The sequence below is a fragment of the Phyllobates terribilis genome, unplaced genomic scaffold, assembly GCF_046119375.1.
Source record: "Phyllobates terribilis strain yellow unplaced genomic scaffold, ASM4611937v1 Scaffold_2__4_contigs__length_985480577, whole genome shotgun sequence".
Classification (NCBI taxonomy): domain Eukaryota; kingdom Metazoa; phylum Chordata; class Amphibia; order Anura; family Dendrobatidae; genus Phyllobates; species Phyllobates terribilis.
In genome coordinates this window covers 544,980,415-545,007,498 of record NW_027362762.1, presented here as the reverse complement: position 1 = coordinate 545,007,498, position 27,084 = coordinate 544,980,415, and positions in this window count along the sequence as shown.

Here is a 27,084-nt window from a genome sequence, read left to right as displayed (position 1 = left end):
ACCCGTCTACCATGTTAGTTTAGATTTTTCCTTCTGACCATGCTATACACATGCACTCCCCAAACTCTCATTCCCCTATGAAACACGTACATTTCTACCCTGGTAGCGGCAGTAAGATTTTGACTGCAAGGAGCAATTAAAAATTAAAATTTGTCTCACTGGCGTGCAGAGAAGAGGCTGCCAGTTACCATAGCAACGGGGAGATTCAGGAAAAAGGGAGAGAGGTAGAGAGACCTAGGAGGAGAAGGAGAGAAACTGAAAGATTGTGTGTGAGAAGGCACTCCTCCTAGCCTCAAACTACTGTAACTTAATTCCATTGCTCACATCAGCCATGACTACAGATAGGACTCCATAGTGTTCCTTTGCCCTCAAATCACTATACTAATTTCTGTCCAATATTATTCTTCAGTTTACATAAATGTCCCTTCATTTATCTAAATAGTTGTTAAAGACAAATGTAGAAAAGCTGAATTTGTCATTTTTTTTCTTTAGGGCTATATCAATTAAGGGCCCTGGCACTTTTAGCTAAATGCAAGTGTACCTGCACTCCTGTGTAAAGCTATAATAAAAACAAAGGTATCACAATGAGTTACGACAAATGATAAACTCAATGCAGATACAGTATTCATGACATGCTACTTTCCTATATTTCCCTGATCGAAGGAATCACTCTATGTAACTATAACTACCAATTACTTGCTCTGTTTCTTATAGGCATTTATTACGTCTCAGTATACCACCCTTTACATTGATAGAATTGTTCACTAGAAAAGAAATACAGATATCTTCTTTCTGCATATAACTGCTTATAATTATAACTTTTCCTATCTATCTCTCTAATGCATTGTATCAGCACACGCTACATGCAGCTCTTTCTCTACCTAATAAAACACCTCTGTCCTACATGTCCTGCTAAAGCATATAAAGATCATAGAACAAGGGCTCACCACTCGGGATCTTCTTTAGTATCCAGAGCAGACAGCTGTTAACAAATAATTGTTCTCATTCTGCCTGAATCAGGCAATGTACAGGTGCATCTCACTAAATTAGAATATCATCAAAAAGTTAATATATTTCAGTTCTTCAATACAAAAAGTGAAACTCATATATTATATAGAGTCATTACAAACAGAGAGATCTATTTCAAGTGTTTATTTCTGTTAATGTTGATGATCATGTCTTACAGCCAATGAAAACACAAAAGTCACTATATCAGTAAATCAAAATAATTAACAAAAAAAACACCTGTAAAGGCTTCCTAAGTGTTTAAAAAGGTCCCTTAGTCTGTTTAAGTAGGCTCCACAATCATGGGAAAGACTGCTGACTTGACAGATGTCCAGAAGGCAGTCATTGACACACTCCACAAGGTCCCAGGGTTCCAATTTTCATTTGGAAATCAAGGTCCCAGAGTCTGGAGGAAGAGTGGAGAGGCACACAATCCAAGCTGCTTGAGGTCTAGTGTGAAGTTTCCACAATCAGTGATGGTTTGGGGAGCCATGTCATCTGCTGGTGTAGGTCCACTGTGTTTTATCAAGACCAAAGTCAGTGCAGCCGTCTATTAGGAAATTTTAGAGCACTTCATGCTTCCCTCTGCTGACAAGCTTTTTAGAGATGGAAATTTCATTCTCCAGCAGGACTTGGCACCTGTCCACACTGCCAAAAGTACCAATACCTGGTTTACAAACAACAGTATCACTGTGCTTGATTGGCGAGCAAACTCGCCTGATCTTAACCCCATAGAGAAGCTATGGGGTATTGTCAAGTGGAAGATGAGAGACACCAGACCGAACAATGCAGACGAGCTGAAGGCTGCTATCAAAGCTTCCATGACACCTCAGCATTGCCACAGGCTGATCGCCTGCATACCACGCCGCATTGATGCAGTAATTGATGTAGAAGGAGCCCCGACCAAGTATTGAGTGCATTTACTGAATATACATTTCAGTAGGCCAACATTTCAGATTTTAAAAACATTTTTCAAGCTGTTGTTATAAAGTATTCTAACTTACTGAGATAATGACTTTTGTGTTTTCATTGGCTGTAAGCCATAATCATCAACATTAACAGAAATAAACACTTGAAATAGATCACTCTGTTTGTAATGACTCTATATAATATAGGAGTTTCACTTTTTGTATTTAAGAACTGAAATACATTAACTTTTTGATGATATTCTAATTTAGTGAGATGTACCTGTATAATATATATATGTTTATATATTAGGAAAAATTAAAGTAAAGCTTATTATTCTTAGGTTTGCAATACTACAGATTTTATCTATCTTACTTTTGTATATTGTTGTTGAATTCTCTGCCAACTAAATACAAGCATTTATAAAATGTAGAGAATAAATGATCTGATGACAACTCTAAAGAAAACCTTCCACCAGTTTGAACATGTTAAACTGGCCACATCATAGAATAGTGGCTGCTGAGATGAATAAAACACAGTTTTTATTTTTTAATTTCTCCTCTCCATTGCGAAAATATTTGCTTGTAAAGTTTATGTTTAATATACGGTATGATAAGCCCAATGGGGCTTTACCAGAAGTTCTTCTCTGGGAGCGTGTACTTCTTCCCCTGCATGACATCGACCAATCATAACCAGTCAGCAACATAAAGGGGAAAGAAGAACATGCCCCCACAATAGGTTAGAAAAGGCTTTCTTTTGTGTGAGACATGTAACAACGGGCAAATCAGCTGAAGACAGCGCTCATCAGGAAGTTTCACATACTGTATTAATCCTTTATTCCTCCATAAGTACAACAGCAGCAAAGTTTTGACTTGCTTGAAGATTTTAGCTCGAAAAAGACCATACAAGTCGAAATGTTGGTGCTGCTGCTATACTTACTTATATGGAGCAATAAAGGATTTATGTGTGAAACTTCTTGTTGAGCGCTGTCTTCAATAGGTTTGTCTGATACTACATTGAGTGACTTCCTCAGGTTTTCTTTGATTGTGACACTCTCTGGTGCCTAATGTGTCCTGTAGATATGCTAATAGTAAGTATTTAAGAGTGGTCTGCTCTCTGCACTGATCTCACTGCATAGCCATGTGTCATTAAAAAGCTCCTGCAGCAGAGCAGACATGAGTGTAAATACAAACACATTTTAGCCTTTATCTCACCTCAGCCAATATGGGGAGAGGTGCAGTACAGCATTGTGAAAGGAGAACTGTTAAGTGTTTGTAATGAGGCAAAGATTAGCTCTGCTGAACTGTTTGCAACCACCTTCCCCCCACACATGCATACACACTAACTGCTGTAAGATGAAAACTGAAAGGTTTCATACAACAAAGCTGAGCTTTGTTTCATTACACACATTTCTTGCAGCTCTCTTCAAACAATGCAGTCAGCTCTGCCGTACTGTCCCTTACATCAACACTGGCTGCCATGCAATGAAAGCTGAAATGTATATGTAATCATTAGTGATGAGCGAGCACTAAAATGCTCGGGTGCCCGATGCTCGGGTCGAACACTTTGGAATACTCGGGTGCTCGACCCGAGCAACGAGCCAAATGTAAGTCTATGGGAAACTCGAGCATTTTTCAGACGGCTCCCGCGGGCGGTCTGCAGAGGGCCAAAAAATTGCCCAAATCGATGGGAACAGTGCTCAAATAACACGGGGACAACATGGGGAAGGCTCCCGGAAGCATTTCTGACTCCCAGGTCACTTCTGTCAACAACGTTGTCAGAGGTATTACGCCACTTTTACCGACTCACAATAAAACATACCAAAACAAAACCAAAATGGATTTTCCTGGGAAATATGTTAAGGAACATCCTTTCCAGGGTAATGACTTGTATATAAAGCAAAATAAATAACCAAAAACAAAAATGCTCCTCCACACCTTGGGCTATGTTCACACGTAGCGTTTTTTCACTTTTGCATTGCTTTCAACAGTGACAAATGCATTTACCAGGAAATGTCATTTTAACATTTTACAACCTTATCTGGCCATGTGGTGTGTGAGATATCATCAAACACATCATATTTAATTTATGAAGAAGGGACTCTTAAAGTCACAAAGCCTATTTTTATAGGGCCATCAGGCGGCCTTTACTATTCTTAAAGGGTCAGCAGTCGGCCCTCACTATTCTTAGAGAGCCATCAGCCGGCTATGTTTTATTGTTCCCATTACTAAACAGTGGGTCTCCTATACTGCGTATGCAGTGAGTGGCAGGGCTGCCCAAAATTTGGACGCACCCCAATACCACTTTGAAAATTTGGATGCACCCCAATACCCATTTGAAGAGACTTAGAAGAGGGCCTCCTGAAAACAATGTTCCCATTATTAGGAAGTGGGTCTCCCATTGTGTTTGCCTATGCAGTGAATGCAAGGGTTGCCAAAAATTTGGAGGCACTCCAATGCCCCTTGGAAGAGACGTAGAGGGCCTTATGAAAACATGTTCCCATCATTAGGAAGTGGGTCTCCCATAGTGTTGACCTATGCAGTGAATGCAAGGGTTGCCAAAAATTTGGAGGCACTCCAATGCCCCTTGGAAGAGATGTGGAGGTCCGAGGGCCTCCTCAAAACAATGCTCCCATTATTAGGAAGTGGGTCTCCCATAGTGTTGACGTATGCAGTGAATGCAAGGGTTGCCAAAAATTTGGAGGCACTCCAATGCCCCTTGGAACAGACGTAGAGGGCCTCATGAAAAAATGTTCCCATTATTAGGAAGTGGGTCTCCCATAGTGCTGGTCTATGCAGTAAATGCAAGGGTTACAAAAAATTTGGAGGCACTCCAATGCCCCTTGGTAGAGACGTGGAGGTCCAAGGGCCTCCTCAAAACAATGTTCCCATTATTAGGAAGTGGGTCTCCCATTGTGTTTGCCTATGCAGTGAATGCAAGGGTTGCCAAAAATTTGGAGGCACTCCAATGCCCCTTGGAAGAGACGTAGAGGGCCTCATGAAAAAATATTCCCATTATTAGGAAGTGGGTCTCCCATTGTGTTTGCCTATGCAGTGAGTGCAAGGGTTGCCAAAAATTGGAGGCACTCTAATGCCCCTTGGAAGAGACGTGGAGGTCAGAGGGCCTCCTCAAAACAATGTTCTCATTATTAGGAAGGGGGGCTCCCAAAGTGCTGGCCTATGCAGTGAATGCAAGGGTTGCCAAAAATTTGGAGGCACTCCAATACCCATAGGAAGAGACGTGGAGGTTCGAGGGCCTCCTCAAAACAATGTTCTCAGTATTAGGAAGTGGGTCTCCCATAGTGTTGACCTATGCAGTGAATGCAAGGTTTGCAAAAGAATTGGAGGCACATCAATGACCCTTGGAAGAGACATGGAGGTGAGAGGGCCTCCTCAAAACAATGTTCCCATTATTAGGAAGTGGGTCTCCCATAGTGTTGACCTATGCAGTGAATGCAAGGGTTGGCAACAATTTGGAGGCACTCCAATGCCCCTTGGAGGAGACGTGGAGGTCAGAGGGCCTCCTCAAAACAATGTTTCCATTAATAGGAAGTGGGTCTCCCATTGTGTTTGCCTATGCAGTTAATGCAAGAGCTGCCAAAAATTGGGAGGCACTCCAATGCCCCTTGGAAGAGACGTGGAGGAGGGCCTCATAAAAAAAATGTTCCCATTAGAAAGGACCGGGCCTCCTATACTTGTAATGCCCATGCACTAAGTGTATGGACTGACAAATATTTACCCCTGGGGGGTATGCATAAACATACTGTATAAAATGTTTTTTTTACGGGCATCATAAACACCCTTTAAAAAAATTATGTGGGTGTTGCATCACGGACCACGGTCACCCTGGTGATATGGTGGAGGAGGATGAGGAGAAGGAGGAGGACAAGAGCAAATAGCCAAAATTAGGAAGCGTATACCCATGTCTGGGTGTGAAAAGGCGCATGGGAAGCTGACTCGCCCCCTGGGCCGTGGGGCACTCGGATCCGGGCAATAGGGAGACGATGGAGGTAGTAGTGGCGACCCGGTTCCGTGGCTCAGGGTGGTCAGGCCAATGGTAGTCTGCTACGTTCTGCTGATAATGTCCGACTACGCCACCCGTGGATTTGCGGTCATTAGGAACCGCCGCTGCAGGGCAGACCGCTGGGGCTGATGATATATGCAGCTGGGATGGTGTGACTCCCCACGGGAAGAGTGCGGCCCCAGGGCAATGTGGTGGATGGTGGGAGTGATTGTAGTGAGGGTCCCAGTGCTGATAGTGCTGGAGAAGCAAGGAGCACATAGACAACAGGTTGCAGTCCAGGGTCTTTACTAGAACAGGTAAATTGACCCATAAACAGTCCCGGCTAGGAGGCGGACCTGGATGTCTGAGAGCAACGGGGAAATTGGCCCTGGTCAGGGTGAGGGTGTAGGCCTACCGTGCTTTCTGCGCTCCTTCTGGCTATCTCCTCCTGATAGGGTAACAGCCCACGTTTCCGAGCTTTCCGTGTATTCTCGCCTGTATGGCCTGCGACGTGGGTTCCTTTCTGCTCCCAGCCTTGTACGGCTTTACTGGTCCCTTCGGTTGTGGCAGGGCCTCCAGGCTTCTTAGGCCAAGGAATATACAGTCCCTTGCGGACTGGTTTTCTGCTGGAGGATGTGGAATCCTTCCAGCCTCAGACACCAAAGTCTGGTAAGGTCAGTCTCTGATTTGCCAAGACAGGCCTGCTTCGCCTCTCGTCTCTGGCTGGTGGCTCTCCTACTGCCACACTTCCTCTTAGGTGCAATCAACTTTCTGTCCCTGCTCCACTCTGGGACACGTCTCAGTGCTGAGACAGGCCATCCAGTTCTCCCTAACCCTGCCCCCAGCACCAGCTTTTATAGGGGCAGCCTGCTCCCCCTACTGGCCTGAGACAGGAGGCATTGCATGCTAATGTTCCCCTGACTAGAGAACCTCCCCCTTGCTCTCAGACACAGCTTTAATTACACTTGTGGCATCCAGGCCAGGGTGACACCTTCCCCCCTAGTGAAATTTAGTACTCCGGGACTAAATAATAAACAGAGACAATATGCATAACCATAAAACATTAATAGAATGACGACGCACAGCTTGAGTTCTTAAGGTCACAGTGTGGCCTGTGACCGGGTGTCCATATCACCAATACAACGGGGAGCCTTAACCAGGTGGGGGTCTGTCCTACCCCAAGTCCTTCACAGTCTTAGTTCATTCCTTGGTTAGGCTCCGAACGCAGTCCATACAAGGTCCCGGTTATAAAAAGTCCATAACCTTTGAGTCCTTACGGTAGCTGCAAGAAACTGAAACATAGAATTACCAAACATGCATGTAACTTGGCAAACAATTCAACATTTGGCAACAGGGTTATTTACAATTTTAGTGCACTCTATATTCTCCATCGAGCGGGTATCTGCCCCTTTGTGCTCCTGGTTGACCTCCTTAACCCACTGTCTGGTGGTGGACTGACCTGCCATTCCCCACTAGCGTTAGGGGTACAGCTACCAGCTGGGTGTACAGGTAGGGCAGGCAGCTGTCTGCGGGTCCTTTGTCTTACCGCAGGCATGGCAGGCTCACTGTCAGCAGAGGGTTGACTCTCCTGGGCTGCTGGTACAGGCTCTTCTGCCTCTGGAACCGCTTGCTCCTCTTCACCTTCCGGCTCTGGTGTTGGTTGTTGCTGTGCCGGTTGCAGGAAATGCAGGACGGGTACCACTATGGCATCATTTATGCGAGTCCAGGACTGAGGGAACTCTCCGAGAACGGTGCTGATCATTTCTTCCTTGTCCTCTGCGGGTTCAAGGTCACTCTGATCCTCTTCTGCACTACGGAGTTGCTCGGGGCATCTTTTGAGGTGGTCTCTGGAGACGGTGCTAGTGGTTTCTCCTCCGTCTTTGGTGATCACGCACACCTTCGAGTTGTCGTGATCAGACTGCAGTACGGTGTAGGGTTCCCTTTCCCACTGGTCGTCCAACTTATGTAGCCTTCTTTTTTGCTTTAGGACTTGCTCACCAGGTTCTAGGGGACCACCAGGAGCGTGTTGATTGAAGAGTTTTTCTTGCCTCTCTCTCACCTGGGCCAGGTTCTTCTCCACACTCTCCTGTACCTTCTTGTACTGCAGTTGCCTTTCCGTATCCCAGTCCGCATCCGGGGAGGTGTCCTCAGGTATTAGGACTCCCATCTCCAGGTCTACGGGCAGCTTACCTGGTCTAGCTCGCATCAGGTAAGCCGGGGTGCAGTTTGTAGCATTCACCGGGATATTGTTGCATAGGTCTATCAGGTCCGGCAGTTTTTCTGGCCACAGGCTGCGTTCCTCCAGGGGCAACGTCTTCAGGAGATCAATGACTATATTGTTCATCTTCTCACACATCCCGTTGGTTTGGGGGTGGTAAGGCGTTGTACGAATCTTCTTACAGCCATAGAGGTTGCAGAACTCCTGGAAGATTTCAGCCTCGAACGCTGGACCCTGGTCTGTCAGGACCTATTCCGGATACCCGTGTGGACGGCAGAAATATTGCTGGAAGCCTCTGGCCGCTGTTTGGGCTTTCAAGTCCTTTACCGGGACCACCACTAGAAAACGGGAATAGTGGTCCACGATTGTCAGGGCATAGATGTATCCTGACCGGCTGGGAGCCAATTTGACGTGGTCCAGAGCTACCAGCTCAAGAGGCTGCGTGGTGACGATGGGCCTCAAGGGTGTCTTCTGGCTGGTGCGGTCCTTCCTCCTCAGGTGACAAGGGCCACAGTCTCTGCACCCCTTTTCTACTGCTCCTCTCATGCCGACCCAAAAGAACCTTCCTCTTAGTAGGAACTCCAGTTTCTTCCAACCGAAGTGTCCCGCTCTGTCATGGTAAGCCCCCAGGACCATAGCTGCATCCCGCCTTGGGACCACGACTTGCCAGGTCAGCTAGTGCGTCCGGTGGTTGACAATCCTTCTGCACAACTTGCCTTCGTAGAGGAACAGCTTGCTCTTCTCCTTCCATAGCTGCTTGGCTTGCTCTGGGGCATCTGGATCTAGGCGGGCGTCTTCCTGGGTCAGCAGATCTTTCACCAGGCGGACTGCAGGGTCACTATCTTGGGTTTCGGCCCAGCTGTGGTGAGGTAGGGGATTCATCATCACAGTTGTTAGATCCTCCTCCTTCACGCGGTGAGAGTGTTGAGCGGCTCCATACCGGTGAAACGCGGGGAGTTCTGCCTCTTCCAGGTCTTCGTCACCTTCAGGTAAGTGAGGCATTCTTGATAGGGCGTCCGCATTGGCATTGGTTTTGCCTGCCCGGTACTTGATCACGAAGTCATAGTTGGAGAGACGGGCCATCCACCGCTGTTCCAGGGCACCCAGTCTTGCATTGTCCAGGTGTGTCAACGGGTTGTTGTCCGTGTACACGGTGAACTTTGCGGAGGCCATGTAATGCTTGAAGCGTTCCGTCACGGCCCACACCACCGCCAAGAATTCTAGCTTGAAGGAGCTGTAATTCTCCGGGTTCCTCTCGGTGGGCCTCAGCTTCCGGCTGGCGTATGCGATCACCCGTTCTCTGCCCTGTTTGTTTTGGGACAGTACGGCTCCCAGTCCCACATTACTGGCGTCTGTGTGGAGAATGAAAGGCTGGCCGTAATCAGGGTAGGCCAGGATCTCATCCCCCGTGAGGGCCATCTTTAGCTGGCGGAAGGACTCCTCTTCCGGTTTATCCCACTTGAAGGGTGGCTTTTGACTTCTGGACTTAGACTGTCCGATCAGGAGGTCCTGCATAGGAGCTGCCATCTTAGTGAACCCCGGGATGAACCTTCGGTAGTAGCCTACCAACCCGAGAAACTGTCTCACCTCTTTGATGTTCGAGGGGCTTGGCAAGCTCTTGATTGCCATGACCTTGTCAGGGTCGGGGGCCACTCCTTCCGCGCTTACCACGTGCCCTAGGTACTGAACCTTTGGTTTCAGCAGGTGACACTTCGATGGTTTCACCTTCAGGCCATAGCCTGCCAGGGCTTCGAACACCTCAGCCAGGTGCTTGAGATGGTCCTCGTAGGTCTTCGAATAGACGATCACGTCGTCCAGGTAAAGGAGGACCGTCTCGAAGTTTCTGTGCCCTAGACAACATTCCATCAGCCGCTGGAAGGACCCTGGTGCGCTGCAGAGCCCGAAGGGCATACAGTTGAACTCACTCAGTCCCATCGGGGTGGTGAAGGCGGTCTTCTCCTTGTCAGCCTCTGCCACAGGAACCTGCCAGTACCCGCTAGTAAGGTCCAAAGTAGAAAAGAAGTTAGCAGATTTTAGTGCGGCTAAAGACTCCTCTATTCTAGGCAGCGGGTATGCGTCTTTGTGGGTGATACGGTTGATTTGTCTATAGTCCACGCACATTCTCATGGTGCCGTCTTTCTTTTTGACCAGAACCAAGGGGGCTGCCCAGGGGCTACAGCTGTCTCTAATGACCCCAGCTTCTTTCATCTCTCTTAGCATGCCCTTGGCGTTCTGATAATGTGCAGGGGGTACAGGCCTGTGTCTCTCTTTTATTGGTGGGTGGCTCCCTGTGGGGATGTGGTGTTCTATCCCCTTTACTCTGCCGAAGTCTAGCGGGTGCTTACTAAAGACTCTCTCGTACTCCTGTACCACCCGGTAGACTCCTTGTTTTTGGTGCAGGGGAGTGGAGTCAGCACCCACGTGGAGTTTCTGGCACCAGTCCTGCTTTTGTTTCTGGGAGCCATTACCCTCCGCCTGTGGAGATGGAGGCAAGGGTTCCACGGCCCTGATAGCTTGGTATTCGACAACAAACAGTTTGGCGAGTGTAGCGTACCTGGGTAAGTGTACTTCCCTCTCCCCAATGTTGAGGATTCGGACGGGCACCCTCCCATGACGGACATCAACCACCCCCCGGGCTGTCAAAATGGTGGGCCTGCTGTCTGAGTACACGGGTTCTACAATGGCTTGGTAGTCTCTACCTCTCAACCCGATTGCAGTCCGACACCAGATCATCATTTCACTTTTGGAAGGCATGGAAATGGGGAATGGGTCACTCAGTCTTACGCTACCGATCTCACCACCAGACAGTTCTACCTGCTGCCGTCTCATCAGGGCTTTTATCTCCTTGTTGAGGACCCTCTGTTGGCTGGAACTAGCATTCACCGCCACCTGTTGTAGAATTACAATTACCTCTGAAAGACAATTTTCAATTACATTAGTACCCACAGTTATTTTAGGGTGACTTTCATGACGGTCAATGTCCACAATAATCACTCCCTGTGCCGGCAGTTTAACTTTACCAATTTTAATGGTCATCTCCTTGAACCCCATCTGCGGCACGGGTAAGCCATTACTGGCGATGATGCTCAAGTTACTGTCTGGATACCGTGTGATATCAGCATCAGTCCAATACTGCTTAAAAAGTACATAAGGGATTGTGGTTACTTGCGACCCAGTATCCAGCAAGGCGCTCATGGGGATACCGTCCAGCACCACGGGTAAAACCGGGCTCCCCCCAACGTACTTATCACGCCAATTATAAGGGCCTGGTGATCTTATGCCTGGGGGTCGGCCCTCTGCCCCAGGTTGGACCCGTTTAAATTACAGTACCTGGAAATGTGTCCGGGCTGGTTGCATCGATGGCAAATGGGCTGTCCATCCTCTGCGTAGCGGTCTGTGGTCCTCCCTCGGAATGACGGGATCTTCCTCTGTCGACGCCACGGGACATCCTCCGGACTTGAAGCCAGCTCGATGGGTCTTGACGGGTCCACTTGCAACGCCTGGACGGTCCTGGTCAACGCCACAACGCTCCTGGTCAGCTCCTGGACTTGGTGGTGCAGATCTTTCGACGGGGCTTGGTTCAGGGCCTGTGCATCAGCCTCCACGGAGTCCATAGAGCAGGGCGCCGCCTCCTGGTGGTAAGTGATAGCAGGGCGCCGGGGGTTTATAGCGCCACTGGTTGCAGATTCACGGAGCACCCTTATGGCCCTGTCCTTAAATTGGGCAAAGGTCAGGTCGGGGTTCTGAAAGAACATGAGGCGCAGATGGGCCCTGTGGGCGCTAGACAGCAGACCTTCTATGAATTGTTCTGTTAGCAGCTTATCGGTTTCCTGCACACTGCCAGGGTCAGTTTGTTGAATAGCCCTCAAGGCTTCCTGCAGATTTAGGGCATAGTCTCTGATGCTGTCCTGTGCCCGCTGCTTACATCCATAGAACCTCATTTTAATCTCAGCGGAGGTACGTGTGTCAAAGGTACCCCGCAGCCGGGCCAGAATACCCTTCACGGTTCTTTTCTCCTCAGTGGGCCATGATTTTACCTCCCTCTGGGCTGCGCCAGTTAACTGCCCTGTCAATATGCTGACCTTCTGCTTCTCTGTCAGGGGGTAAACCTGGAACAAACTGTATAGCCTTTCCTTAAAGTCAGTTAGGGCATGGGGCTCCTCTGAGTATTTGGGCAGCCAGGCCGCTCCAGGGATGTAGGGCAAGGAAAAGGGCATCACCGCTGCTGCAGCTGCGTTGGTGGTAGTGGGCGCCTCTGTGTCCGACATCTTCCTCCCCCCCTAGTTACGCGTGGCCTACCTTCCGACGATCCTCTTCTGTAGGCCGCGGCTCCGCTGCTGCTGCTATGGACGAGGACCTGGCGTCGCGTCCTGATGACGTCAGCGTCGCTCTCTCTCTCTTCCAGGACCTTGCGCAGCGTCGGTGCGTGGGGCGGAGCTTCGGATCTCGCGCGGTTTTGACGTCCACGCCCCTCTTCTTCCCGCGCGGCGTCCTGAAGATGGCGTCCGATGGCGGGAAGCAGCTGCGGATGGCGGGAAGACGGCAGAAGACGGCGGGAAACGGTCCAAGATGGCGTCTGATGGCGGGAATCGGCTCCGGATGGCGGGAAACGACTCCGGACGGCAGGAAACTTCGCCACAGGTAAGTTACAAAAGTCTTTTTCAGGCACGCAGTACCCGGTGGTTGCGGGCACGAAATTCTGCCGACTACGCCAAAGCTGACTCGCCCCCTGGGCCGTGGGGCACTCGGATCTGGGCAATAGGGAGACGATGGGGGTAGTAGTGGCGACCTGGTTCCGTGGCTCAGGGTGGTCAGGCCAATGGTAGTCTGCTATGTTCTGCTGATAATGTCCGACTACGCCACCCGTGGATTTGCGGTCATTAGGAACCGCCGCTGCAGGGCAGACCGCTGGGGCTGATGATATATGCAGCTGGGATGGTGTGACTCCCCACGCGAAGAGTGCGGCCCCAGGGCAGTGTGGTGAATGGTGGGAGTGATGGTAGTGAGGGTCCCAGTGCTGATAGTGCTGGAGAAGCAAGGAGCACACAGACAACAGGTTGCAGTCCAGGGTCTTTACTAGAACAGGTAAATTGACCCATAAACTGTCCCGGCTAGGAGGGGGACCTGGATGTCTGAGAGCAACGGGGAAATTGGCCCTGATCAGGGTGAGGGTGTAGGCCTACCGTGCTTTCTGCGCTCCTTCTGGCTATCTCCTCCTGATAGGGTAACAGCCCACGTTTCCGAGCTTTCCGTGTATTCTCGCCTGTATGGCCTGCGACGTGGGTTCCTTCCTGCTCCCAGCCTTGTACGGCTTTACTTGTCCCTTCGGTTGTGGCAGGGCCTCCAGGCTTCTTAGGCCAAGGAATATACAGTCCCTTGCGGACTGGTTTTCTGCTGGGGGATGTGGAATCCTTCCAGCCTCAGACACCAAAGTCTGGTAAGGTCAGTCTCTGATTTGCCAAGACAGGCCTGCTTCGCCTCTCGTCTCTGGCTGGTGGCTCTCCTACTGCCACACTTCCTCTTAGGTGCAATCAACTTTCTGTCCCTGCTCCACTCTGGGACACGTCTCAGTGCTGAGACAGGCCATCCAGTTCTCCCTAACCCTGCCCCCAGCACCAGCTTTTATAGGGGCAGCCTGCTCCCCCTACTGGCCTGAGACAGGAGGCATTGCATGCTAATGTTCCCCTGACTAGAGAACCTCCCCCTTGCTCTCAGACACAGCTTTAATTACACTTGTGGCATCCAGGCCAGGGTGACACAAATACACCTCCCAAGAAAAGACACTGGATTTGAGTTTATGTTACGCTGCTATCATTCGGTGGTGTTGAGAAGTCTGGCCCAATCCAGCCCTTGTTCATTTTTATAAGAGTCAGCCTGTCAGCATTTTCAGTTGACAGGCGGATGCACTTATCAGTTATAATTCCACCAGCGGCGCTAAAAACCGCTCTGATAAAACGCTGGCAGCAGGGCAGGCCTGGACCTCCAAGGCATAGAGAGCCAGTTCATTCCATGTATCCACCTTGGATACACAATAATTATAAGGCACAGAGGATTCATGGTACGGTCGGCAAGGTACTCCCTCAGCATCTTCACAAACTTTGCACTCCTTGTGAGAGTGTCCCACGCCCCAGAGCTTGTGCGATGGGAGGGGCTGAGAAAATTCTCCCAGAACTTTGACAGTATTCCCCTGCCTCTGCTGGATTGCATTTGTGTCTCTCTCGTCTATACTCCTTGGTTGTCCAATGAAGTGTGCCCTCTACCGTCAGCATTTTCAGTTAGGAATTTTTTTAATAGTTCCGCAACAAGGTTCTTCTGGTATAGCCCCATTTTGTAGACCTGTCTGCGTCAGGAATAAGAGATATAAAGTTCTCCTTGTAGCATGGGTCTAGAACTGTCACCAACCAGTAATGACTGTCACCCAAAATTTTGAGAACGCAAGGGTCAAGGGAAAGGCAGCGTAACATAAACTTAGCCATGCGTGCCAGACTACTAACAGGCAAGACTTCCGTGTCCTCACCAAGAGGATGACTGACCATGCTCTCCTCCTCCTCCTCTCTGTCCTCTGGCCATCCAAGCTGAACAGACGGTATGACAGCTGTGCAGGTAGTACCATCTATAGCGCATGAAACTAGCTCCTGTTCTTCCTCCTCCTCTTCCTCATTGTCACCCAATCCACATTGGGATGAGATGAGGCTAGGCTGTGTGTAATCACCTTGTATTGCTCCTTGCTCCATTCTCATCGTGCTCCACCTGCAATGCATCCTCTTTGATTGTGAGCAGAGAGTGCTTCAGAAGACAGAGAAGCGGGATGGTGACGCTAATTATGGCGTCATCGCCGCTCACCATCTTGGTGGAATCCTCAAAGTTTTGGAGGATGGTACATATGTCTGACATCCATGTTCACTCCTGAGGTTTTATGTGTGGAGTCTGAACTGAATACCGACGGCCTTGTTGATGCTGATACTCAACAACTGCCCTCTTCTGCTAACAAATCCTTCCCAACTTCTGCAGTGTAGTGTTCCAACACGTGGGGACATCACACACCAGTCTGTGAGCAGGAAGCGGCAAACGCTGGGCGGCAGAAGATGTAGGTGACTTTCTAAAATGGCCACACAGGCGGCGTACTTTAACAAGCAGATCCGGCAGCTCCGGGTAGGATTTGAGAAACCGCTAAACCACGAGGTTAAGCATATGGGCCAGGCATGGTACTTGTGTGACCTCGCCTTGCCTCAGAGCCGCCACCAGTTTCGGGCCATTGTCACACATGACCATGCCTGGCTGTAGGTTCAGCTGTGTGAGCCACAGATCTGCCTTCTCTTTCAAAGCTGTCCACAACTCTTCAGCATTGTGCGGTTTGTCACGTAAGCATATTAGCTTCAGCACAGCCTGTTGCCGCTTGGCCGAGGCAGTGCTGCAGTGCTTCCAGCTTGTGACTGATGTGGTCATTTTGGAGATGGAGGCTGAATATGTGGAGGAGGCTGGGGAGGATGAGGTGCAGGAGCTGTAGACCGTGGGGGCAACCCTGATTGACCTAGGGCCTGCAATCCTTGGCGTCGGGAGGACGTGTTCCGTCCCAAGACCCGACTGGGTCCCGGCTTCCACTATGTTAACCCAATGTGCCGTCAGCGAGATGTACCATCCCTGGCCAAAAGCACTTGTCCACGTGTCTGTGCTTAGGTGGACTTTCTCGGTAACTGCATTGTTGAGGGCACGGCTAATGTTTTGGGACACGTGCTTGTGTAATGCGGGATCGGCTCATCAGGAGAAATAGTGGCGGCTGGGGACCGAGTACCGAGGGACTTCCACCGCCATCAGGTTGCAGAATGCTTCGTCTCCTCCAGCCTAAAAGGCAACATTTTGAGGGCAAGCAGTCGTGAAATGTTAGAATTTAGTAGTGTGGCCTGTGGGGCGTTGGCTGCGTATTTGCGCTTGCGCTTCAAGGACTGGGGTATGGACAACTGAACGCTGCACTGGGACAAGGACATGGACGTGCTTCCTGATGCTGCTACTTGAGAGTGTGTAATGACAGGTGCAGGGCAGAAGGCATCTCGTATTCACCATGGACAGGGGATTGGCTTGCATGCACAACAGCGGAAGAAGCAATGATTCCACCCGCAGACACTGTTCCTGGACCCTGGGGTTCGGCCCACAAAGTCGGGTGCTTTGCTGCCATGTGCCTGATCATGCTGGTGGTGGTCAGGCTGGTCGTTTTGCCACCCCTACTGATGCTGACCTGGTAGGTGGTGCAAATGGCCTTTTTGGCATTATCAGCAGAGTCTTTAAAAAACAACCAGACTCGGGAAGACCTAACAGTTGAACTGACAACTTCCTTCGTGTTGGTGTTACAGGGAACGGTTGGTTGCCTGCCTTCTGTCTGCGGCCACCACACTGCTTCTTCCTGCCTTTTGGTGTGCTCTGCCTCCCTCCCCCTGTGTGCTGCTCTGCTCGCTCTGCATGTACTCCTCCCAGGTTGGGTCAGTTACTATATAATCCACCACCTCCTCTTCCACTTCTGCACCCTGGTCCTCCTCCTGACTTTCTGGGAATTGTATCTCATCATCGTCCATCTCTTGTGACACTTTCCCACTGTCGCCTTCGTGTGACTGAGGCTGCTCAAATATTTGGGCATAGCTACATGCGTTCTCCTCTTGACCCGCTTCAAGTGGACAGGGTGCGAGGCCCGAATTTATAAATGGAAAAGTGAACAGCTATTGAGAGTGTCCAAGTGTGGGATCAGTTGTCTCCGAGCACTCGGCATGGTGGGAGGAAGGAGGTGGTGGTGGCTAAGTGACTGGAAGCATTATCCGCTATCCAACCAACAATCTTTTGACACTGCTCTGGGTTCAATAGTGGTGTGCTGCAGTCGACTAGGAATTGGGACAGGACAGTCAGGCGAGAAGATGTGGGTGTTTGTTGTGGCACAATTTCAGCTTGCCTATGGCCTTGTCCTAGGCCTCTACATGCACCATCACTATCACGTCCAGTTCCCCATCCCTTGCCACGTGCCTTGCCCATTTTAAATGGAGGACAATATCTTCCACGCTCACTACAGATGACTGAATTTGGAGCAAACTTATATGTGATCCGTGTGATGGACAAACCACTGTTTTAAATACCTGGCCTGTAGGTAACTATTTTGAACATCAAACTGGTGTCAATTGCTTCACTGACACACTGAAACAAATTTTTAATGGAGGCCAGAAATGGCAGTATTTTCTGAAAACGTATATGTGATCCGTGTGACGGAGAAAACACAGTTTTGAATACCTGGCCTGTAGGTAACGATTTTGAACAGCAAAGTGGTGTCAGTTGCTTCACTGACACACTGAAACAAATTTTTAATGGAAGCCAGAAATGGCAGAATTTTCTGAAAACGTATATGTGATCCGTGTGACGGAGAAAACACAGTTTTAAATACCTGGCCTGTTGGTTACTATTTTGAAAAGCAAACCGGTGTCAAAAACTTTCCTGACACAGTGAAAAAAAATTTGATTGGAGGCCAAAAATGGCAGTATTTTCTGAAAACGTTTATGTGATCCGTGTGACAAAGAAAACACAGTTTAAAATAACTGGCCTGTAGGTAACTATTTTGAACAGCAACTGGTGTCAATTGCTTCACTGACACACTGAAATTTTTTTTTAATGGAGGCCAGAAATGGCAGTATTTTCTGAAAACGTATATGTGATCCGTGTGACGGAGAAAACACAGTTTTAAATACCTGGCCTATAGGTAACTATTTTGAACAGCAAACTGGTGTCAAAAACTTCGCTGAAACTGTGAAAAAAAATTTGAATGGAGGCCAGAAAAATCTGTATTTTCTGAAAACGTATATGTGATCCATGTGAAGGAGAAAACACTGTTTTAAATACCTGGCCTGTAGGTAACTATTTTGAACAGCAAACTGCTGTCAATTGCTTCACTGACACTTTGAAACAAATTTTTAATGGAGGCCAGAAATGGCAGTATTTTCTGAAAACGTATATGTGATCCGTGTGACTGAGACCTGGGCCTTTGTTTATAAATATCTAACAGCAGCAGAAGGCAGAATTGGAATGGAGCCTCTTGTGCTATATGCACTGCAGTCTGCTATATTCACTGCCTGCCTATATACACTGCCTGCCTGATATCTCTGCAGATGGATTAGTCCTCAGAATGACTGTTCGTTAAGATGGATATTTGTAATGTACAGTTTTTCTCCTTACACTACCTAATACACAAGCAAATCTCTCCCTAGCTCAGCAGCACCTCTCCCTACTCTGCCTGATTCTGGATTTACTGTGACGAGCGGGGCGGCACCAGGTCTGATATAGACCTGATGACTCTGTGCGGTCAGCCAATCACTGTAATGCCACAACCACCATGGCTGCGGCATTACAATGAGTGCCAGGCAATCCCTGCATGTTGATTGGCGCTCTAAAGAGCACCAGACAAGCAGGGAGGGGACCCGATCATCCCCCCGAGCATCTCGCAAGTACTCAACGAGCTCTGAGCATCTCAAATACTGAGATGCTCGGGCGAGTACCGAGTACTTGCGAGTATGCTCGCTCATCCAAGTAGTAATCACACTTAATGCTAGTCTGCATCTGGCATTTTGTAATAATATGCAGCTCTGCATTTAGATAAGTAAAGAAAGCAGACTGTCCATTATTACATGTGACACACAGGAGATACCTGTTTTAAGCTCTTGTGGAGGGAGGGTATTATTTTTCCCCTTTATGTTGCTGCCTGCTTACGATCGGTGAAATTCATACAGTGGAAGAAGTACACACCCTCAAAGAAAGCTCCGATGATGTCCAATTGGGCAGATCGTATATTGTGTGGTAGATTGACTCACTCGGCTTCTTAAAGAGGCAGACACAGGAACCGTTTCTATTTAAAGCTGGTTTATTGCAATCCTCTTAAACCAAGTTACCAGAAAACATAAATACCGCCTTTATCCTGCAGAAGGTAAAACATAATATAACAAGTCCATGCAATAGTGCCAGTTACCCACCTGGCTTAGAGTCCAGCTTCCATGTCCTTTAACAAATGACATTCATGTGTGAAACAAACAGCTCAGAGCTTTTACCTCCAGGCCCAACCCACACCAAATGCTCTAAAGGCTGCGAATTTTATCCTCTGACCTCCTCCTTCTCTACAGGTGTTCAATCATCCTAGCACTAAAAGATGGCTGATTAACCCTTATTCCTTAGTGTGCTGGAACCTTTTTCCTATGTTTAATTACTGGAGCTAACAATCTCAGTGCTACATATCTCCCCTCCAGTACTTTTCCAGTGACTTTGTCAAATATCCCCCCCTTTCTGCCCAAAGCTGTAGGTTTTGGCACCTCCAGTCACCAAACAGGGGAGTCTAAAATGGCATCTGCATTACTGTGCATCTTCCCAGGTCTGTGTTCCACATGAAAGATGAAGACCTATAGCCTTGAGTTTCAACTCTTGGAATGCAATCTCAGCTTCAAGAGGCCATTTGGCTATTGACGTCTTCATGCCCTAAAGAAGGTCAGGGGTGCGGCTATCATGTCGAAATTCGGGATACCTCTGATAGTATCTCACCATTCCCAGAAATGCCTGAAGCTATTCCTTGGAAAGCAGATTCGGGCAATTTTGGACTGCCTCCACCTTATTCACTTGCGGCTTACACTCAACTACTCCTGTACTGTAATTAACTTTTTGGACACCATCATTAAGCTACAGAACAATGAAATAGAGACATCCCTGTACCGGAAGCGAATCGACCATCCAACATACCTTAAATGGGACAGTTTCCATCCAAAACTCATAAACTCTATTGTCTACAGCCAAGTCATCAGATACAATCGGATATGTTCCAACCCTATGGCTAGAAACAAACACCTTGGTGACCTCAGAAATACCTTTTTGAGTCAGGGATACCGTCCAAGAACAATTGAGAACCAGATTACAAGAGCTACCAGAATATCAAGGAATCACCTCCTACATTACAAAACTAAACAAGAAAGCAATTGGGTGCCTCTAGTAGTCACCTACAATCCAAATCTGGAGGCGCTAGGGGGAGCTGCACGGAAACTACAACCTTTACTACAAAAAGATCCCCGATTACAATCCACATTTCCAGACTTCCCACTTCTGTGTTTTAGAAAGCCCCCAAATCTAGGAAGCATCATTCTCAGAAGCTCCATGTCATCTCTACCAGCTACAGGAACCTTTCCCTGCAACCAGAAATAATATAAAACCTATTAAATTATAATGACCACAGAGAAGATAAAGATCCCCAACTCACATCAGGACTACAAGATCCCAGGTACTTTCAGTTGCATCACATCTAATGTGGTGTACTTAGTTATATGTACCAAATGTCCAGCTAGGGGTCTGTATGTTGGGGAGACAGGGCCAAAACATAGAATAAGGATGAATTCTCATCACCACACAATAAAAGAAAAAATAATAAATCTACCTGTAGCCAAACATTTTTTCTTCCCTGATCACAGCATCACGGACATGAAATTATTGGTATTAAAAGGTCATTTCAAACAGCAGAGAGACAGAAAAGTTTGGGAATATAAACTCATGACGACCGTTGACACCTTCAGAGCAGGAATGAATGTGTTGCATGGATTTATGTCATTCTACATCAACTAAGGAATGTGCTCCACAGACAAAGTGGGGGCATCACAGCCCCGGATTAGACTTCAATCACAGAACAATAAAACGTTCACACTCCTTATCTATGAACTATTCCAATTTTTATGGCCACAACTGCTTATCCTTCTCCCACAGTAATAGCTTTGCTTTACATCACTTGTCTCATCTTTTGCATTATTTCTGTGTCTTGCTGTGTATAAATATGTGACTTTTCAGATTTTGTGTTATACACTGTGTTCCAAATTATTATGCAAATAATATTTTCTCAGATTTTCCCAAATTACCTATATGAATTGCAGTCATTGTAATTTTCCAGTCAAATAACTATTAGAGTACAATTGAAAGGTTTTTGTACAAACTGCCTATGATAACAGTATATTTTAAAAAAAATTAAAAACTCAAGCTGCACTCAAAATGCAAGTTCCAAATTATTATGCACAGCAGAGTTTTCAACCTTTTCATTTAAATAAAGAACAAAAAAATGGTAATTTTTGAAATTATAAGCATTGGCAGGTTATTACAAACTGAAATCAAACAGTTTTCAACTCAAAACTTTATTCTAGGTGATGTTACATTTGCACATAGGACCCCTTGTTCGAAAGGAGCTTCTGAACTTTCTCGTCCATTGAATTTGTCAGGTTTTGGATGGTTTCTGCTTTAATTGTTTTGCATGAGGACAGAATACCCTCCCAGAGCTGTTGCTTAGATGTGAACTGCCTCCTGCCATCATAGACACTCCTTTTGATGATGCTCCAGAGATTCTCAATGGGGTTGAGGTCAGGAGAGAATGGGGGTCACACCATAAGTTTGTCCCCTTTTATGCCCATAGCAGCCAGTGATGCAGATGTGTTATGTGCAGCATGAGACGGGGCATTATCATGCATGAAATGATCTCGATGGTCCAGATGGATGGAGTGGAGGATGGCTGGTTGATGGACACCCCATGCAAACACGGCTACGGTGCTAACAAGGAGGAGGTGGAGTAATGTTTTGGGCTGGAATCATGGGGAGAGAGATTGTCGGCCCTTTTAGGATCCCTGAAGGGGTAAAGATGAACTCCATAATGTATGTTGAGTTTCTCAAACAGCAATTCCTTCCATGGTTCAAGAAGAAGAACCGTGCATTCCGCAGCAAGATCATTTTCATTGGAGACCCTGGAACTGGTGCATACATTACATAGGAGACATTGGGGCTTGTGCATACATTACAGAATAGACATTGGAACTTTTGCATACATTACATAGGATAAACTGGGCTGGAGCATGTATTACATTGTAGACAGTGGGCCTGGTCCATACATTATGTATGAGGCAGTGGGGCTGATGTGTATGAAGCAACCCCAGGGCCATGGGGTACTCAACAGCCGGGCCTCTTGTCGCTGCTGGGGGATATCACGGTGGCTGGCCCAGTCTGTGACACAGGGCGGTCAGTTAAAGAATGGGTTATTTTTATATGGGGATTTTTAGAAAGTACGTGACGCCACCTGTAGTGCCTGGTGAGGATCACTAGCACTGCAACTGTCCTCTGAGGCAGATGTTAGGTCAGCTTGTGATGGGACGGCTCCCCACAGGTGGATCAGGCCTCAGGGCAGTGAAGTGAGAGGGTGGGTTGCGCTGGGCGTTGTAGTGAAGGGGGAACAATGGCGCCGATGAAAGAATGGACGGAGGCAGTACAGTGCAGTCATCTGAGATTTTACTCACAGTTCTTAAGACAGTCCACAGGTGCACTGTACAAGTGCAGGCCTCCCACGTTGCGCTGCGTTCACCGGGCAGGGGTTCAGTTCCTCCTCAGGCAGATTAGGAATACCTGGCAGAACCCCACTTTCTCGTGTTCCTATTTTGACCGTCTTCACACTGGGTCTTTCTCCCTCCTGCCCTGCGCTGCCCACTCTGAATCCTGTTTGGGTACTCTGAAGTCCCACCTGTCCGTCGGAGTTACACAAACTTGCTTGGCCCTCAGGGGATTAGAATGCGGCTTACGATCCCTCTGTCTTCTGACAGATTCGGGGCGTACGGGTGCCGTCCTGCACGCGCCGTACCCCCTAGGATCCCTTCTTAGAATGGAGCCTACTCCCTGCTCCCCTCCTGGGCCTCGAGACCAGGCCCTACTTGTGGAACAGAGCTCCTTATGAGACTCTGCTCTTCTGAACTGTCCCGAGCTGTTCTTCTGAACTGCTCCCTCACAACACGTCTGGACTACTGACTGAACTCTCTGAACTCTTCAGACTCCTGCAGAGCCTCTGCTCCTCTCACTATCCTCCTCTGACTGAACACACTCTCTAAGATGGCTTCTCTATTTATACCTCCTTCTACAAGTGCTTCCTCTAACTACTTCCTCCACCCACACCCACTACTGGTTCCCCCTACCTTTGGGTTCCCCCCACTCCAGCCAGGGACAGGGCTCTGCAGGAAACATACATTGCGTCTTGCCCTTCCAGCCGGCCTGGAGCAGTGTAGTGTTGGATACAGGTGATGGGGTTCCGTGCAGCACTCCCTCCTTACCTGAGTGAAGAGAGACACCACACCTCTGGGTGAGGTGCAGTACCTCTGAGGCGACTGAACCCTCAGGGGCACCACATGTATACTTTAAACTGGAGACAGTGGGTTTGTTGTGTATATATGGTGTATATATGGTGCAAATGAGCTTTCCTCTAGGTACTCCAGTTTCCTACCACACTCCAAAGCCATACTGTTAGGGAATTTACTTAAGAAGGATGATCCACATTATTAAGCAGGCCACATGTTTCAAGTAATATGGGAAAGAGAAAGGATACATTTGCTGCCAAAAAGCATCAAATAGTCTAATGCCTTGGACAAGCTATGGAAACATTAGATATTTCACGAAAACGTAAGCGTGATCATCGTACTGTGAAGAGATTTGTGTCTGATACAGAGCATAGACGGGTTCATGCAGATGAAGGCATAATGAGGAAGGTTTCTGCTAGACAAATGTAACGGATTAAGATACAATTACAAAGCAGCAAATAGGTATTTAAAGCTGCTGGAGTTTCTAGAGTCTCATAAATCTTGAGGTGTAGGATCCTCCAGAGGCTTGCAGTTGTGCATAAATCTACTATTTGGTCACCCATAAACTATGTTCACAAGCACAAATGGTTGTAGTTTGCCCAGACATATATGAAGATACAGTCATGTTTACTGAGAGTGCCGTGCAACCCTGGACAGTCTAGTCTGGTGTAGTGATGAGCGAGCATGCTCGCTACTGCTCGGTGCTCGGGGTTGCTCAGCGGGATCTCGTGTCTGCTCCCTGCATGTTTGGCACTCTTTACAGAGCCAATGAACATGCAGGGATTGCCTGCCACTCACTTTAATGCCGCAGCCATGTTGGTTGTGGCATTACAGTGATTGGCTGGCCGGACAGCGTCATCAGGTCTATATCAGACATGGCGCCGCCATGCTCGTCACAGTCACTCCGGAATCAGACAGTGTAGGGAGAGGTGCAACTGAGCTAGGCATAGATTTGCTTGTTTCTAGTTAGTGTAGGTGTACCAAACTATATTAGAGACACATGTCCATCTCAACAAACAGTCATTCTGAGGACTAATCCATCTGCAGAGATATCAGGCAGGCAGTGTATATAGGCAGAAGGCAGGATATATAGCACACTGCAGTGCACATAACACAAGAGGCTCCATTCCAATATTGTCTGCTGCTGCTGTTAGATATTTCCAGAAATAGGCCCAGGTCTCAGGGGCCGGAATAATTTTTTTTTGGAACTTAATCCTCATTATTTACTTAAAAAGCAATCCAGAGAACACCGTTTTTGTGCCATTTGCTTGATGGCACTGCAGAATACAGCCTGGTCCTTTCCATATTACAGCGCTAAAAATCTAGCTATTTAAAACTGTGGTTTGTCCGTCACACAGATCACATATAATTGCGCTGAAAATACTGCCATTTCTGGCCTCCATTAAAAATTTGTTTCCGTGTGTCAGTGAAGCAATTCACACCAGTTTTCTGTTCAAAATAGTTACCTACAAGCCAGGTATTTAAAACTGTATTTTCTCCATCACACGGATCACATATATGTTTTCAGAAAATACTGCCTTTTCTGACCTCCATTAAAAATTTGTTTCAGTGTGTCAGTGAAGCAATTGACACCCGTTTGCTGTTCAAAATAGTTACCTACAGGCCAGGTATCTAAAACTGTATTTTCTCCGTCACACAGATCACATATACGTTTTCAGAAAATACTGCCACTTCTGGCCTCCATTAAAAAACAAATTTCAGTGTGTCAGTGAAGCAATTGACACCAGTTTGCTGTTCAAAATAGTTACCTACAGGCCAGGTATTTAAAACTGTAGTTTGTCCGTCACATGGATCACATATGTTTTCAGAAAATACTGCCATTTCTGACCACCATTAAAAATTTGTTTCAGTGTGTCAGTGAAGCAATTGACACCAGTTTGCTGTTCAAAATATTTACCTACAGGCCAGGTATTTAAAACTTTGGTTTGTCCATCACACGGATCACATATAAGTTCGCTCCCAATTCAGTCATTTGTAGTGAATGTGGAAGATATTGTCCTCCATTTAAAATGGGCAAGGCACATGGCAAGAGACGGGGAACTGGACGTGATGGTGATGGTACATGCAGAGGCCGAGGCCGTGGGCAAACTGAAATTGTGCCACAACAAACACCCACATCTTCTCACTTGACCTTCCTTTCCCATATAATAGGGGTCCACAGACTTAGGCGGATTATACTGAGGGCAATCTGGGCTACTGCCCGGGGCCTCGGGTCTCCAGGGGGCCCGAGGCTCCGGGGTGTCTATGGCCGGATTGCCCTCATTATATGTGCGGCCCCGTGGCACATACCGGCATACAGTGGCGGGGGGGCCCCCGGACCGCTCCCCCAGCAGCGGTGCACGGCCGCTACTTCTTCTTCAGCCGGGCCAGTACTGCAGCAGTTAACTTCCCTGTGCTGGCCCGGACACGTCACTGCTAGGAGACATGGCCCTGTGCGCGGCCGTGTCTCCTAGCTGTGACATCACGCAGTGCGCGCCCAGCCTGCACTGCTACTTACCACCGGAGAGGAGCAGGAGCCAGGAGGACTGGAGCCGAGCCGGGGGATGGTGAGTGAGTGTGTGTGTGTGTGCAGGCAGATATCTTTGTGTGATGTCTGTTTATATGTATTTTTGTGTTTCAAATGTGTTTATGCGTGTATGTATATGTCTGTATATGTTTGTGTGTGTGTGTGACTGTGTGCGGCGTCTGGCTGAGTATAGATGGCGCCGTGCGGAATCCTGCTGTCTCTGAGGGGGACACCGTGCGGCCTCCCGCTGTGTATAAATGGCACTGTGCGGCTCCCTACTGTGTATAGATGGCACCGTGCGGCCTCCCGCTGTGTATAGATGGCTCCGTGCGGCCTCCCGCTGTGTATAGATGGCACCGTGCGGCTCCCTGCTGTGTATACATGGCTCCGTGCGGCCTCCCGCTGTGTATAGATGGCTCCGTGCGGCCTCCCGCTGTGTATAGATGGCACCGTGCGGCCTCCCGCTGTGTATAGATGGCACCGTGCGGCCTCCCGCTGTGTATAGATGGCACCGTGCGGCCTCCCGATGTGTATAGATGGCTATGTGCGGCCTCCCGCTGTGTATAGATGGCACCGTGCGGCCTCCCGCTGTGTATAGATGGCACCGTGCGGCCTCCCGCTGTGTATAGATGGCACCGTGCGGCCTCCCGCTGTGTATAGATGGCACTGTGCGGCCTCCCGATGTGTATAGATGGCTACGTGTGGCCTCCCGCTGTGTATAGATGGCACCGTGTGGCCTCCCGCTGTGTATAGATGGCTCCATGCGGCCTCCCGCTGTGTATAGATGGCACCGTGCGGCCTCCCGCTGTGTATAGATGGCACCGTGCGGCTCCCTGCTGTGTATGGATGGCACGGTGCGGCCTCCCGCTGTGTATAGATGGCACCGTGCGGCCTCCCACTGTGTATAGATGGCACCGTGCGGCCTCCCGATGTGTATAGATGGCTACGTGCGGCCTCCCGCTGTGTATAGATGGCACCGTGCGGCCTCCTGCTGTGTATAGATGGCACCGTGCGGCTCCCTGCTGTGTATAGATGGCACCGTGCGGCCTCCCGCTGTGTATAGATGGCACCGTGCGGCCTCCTGCTGTGTATAGATGGCACCGTACGCTCCCTGCTGTGTATAGATGGCACCGTGCGGCCTCCCGCTTTGTATAGATGGCACCGTGCGGCTCCCTGCTGTATATAGATGGCACCGTGCGGCCTCCCGCTGTGTATAGATGGCACCGTGCGGCCTCCCGCTGTGCATAGATGACTCCGTGCGGCCTCCCGCTGTTTATAGA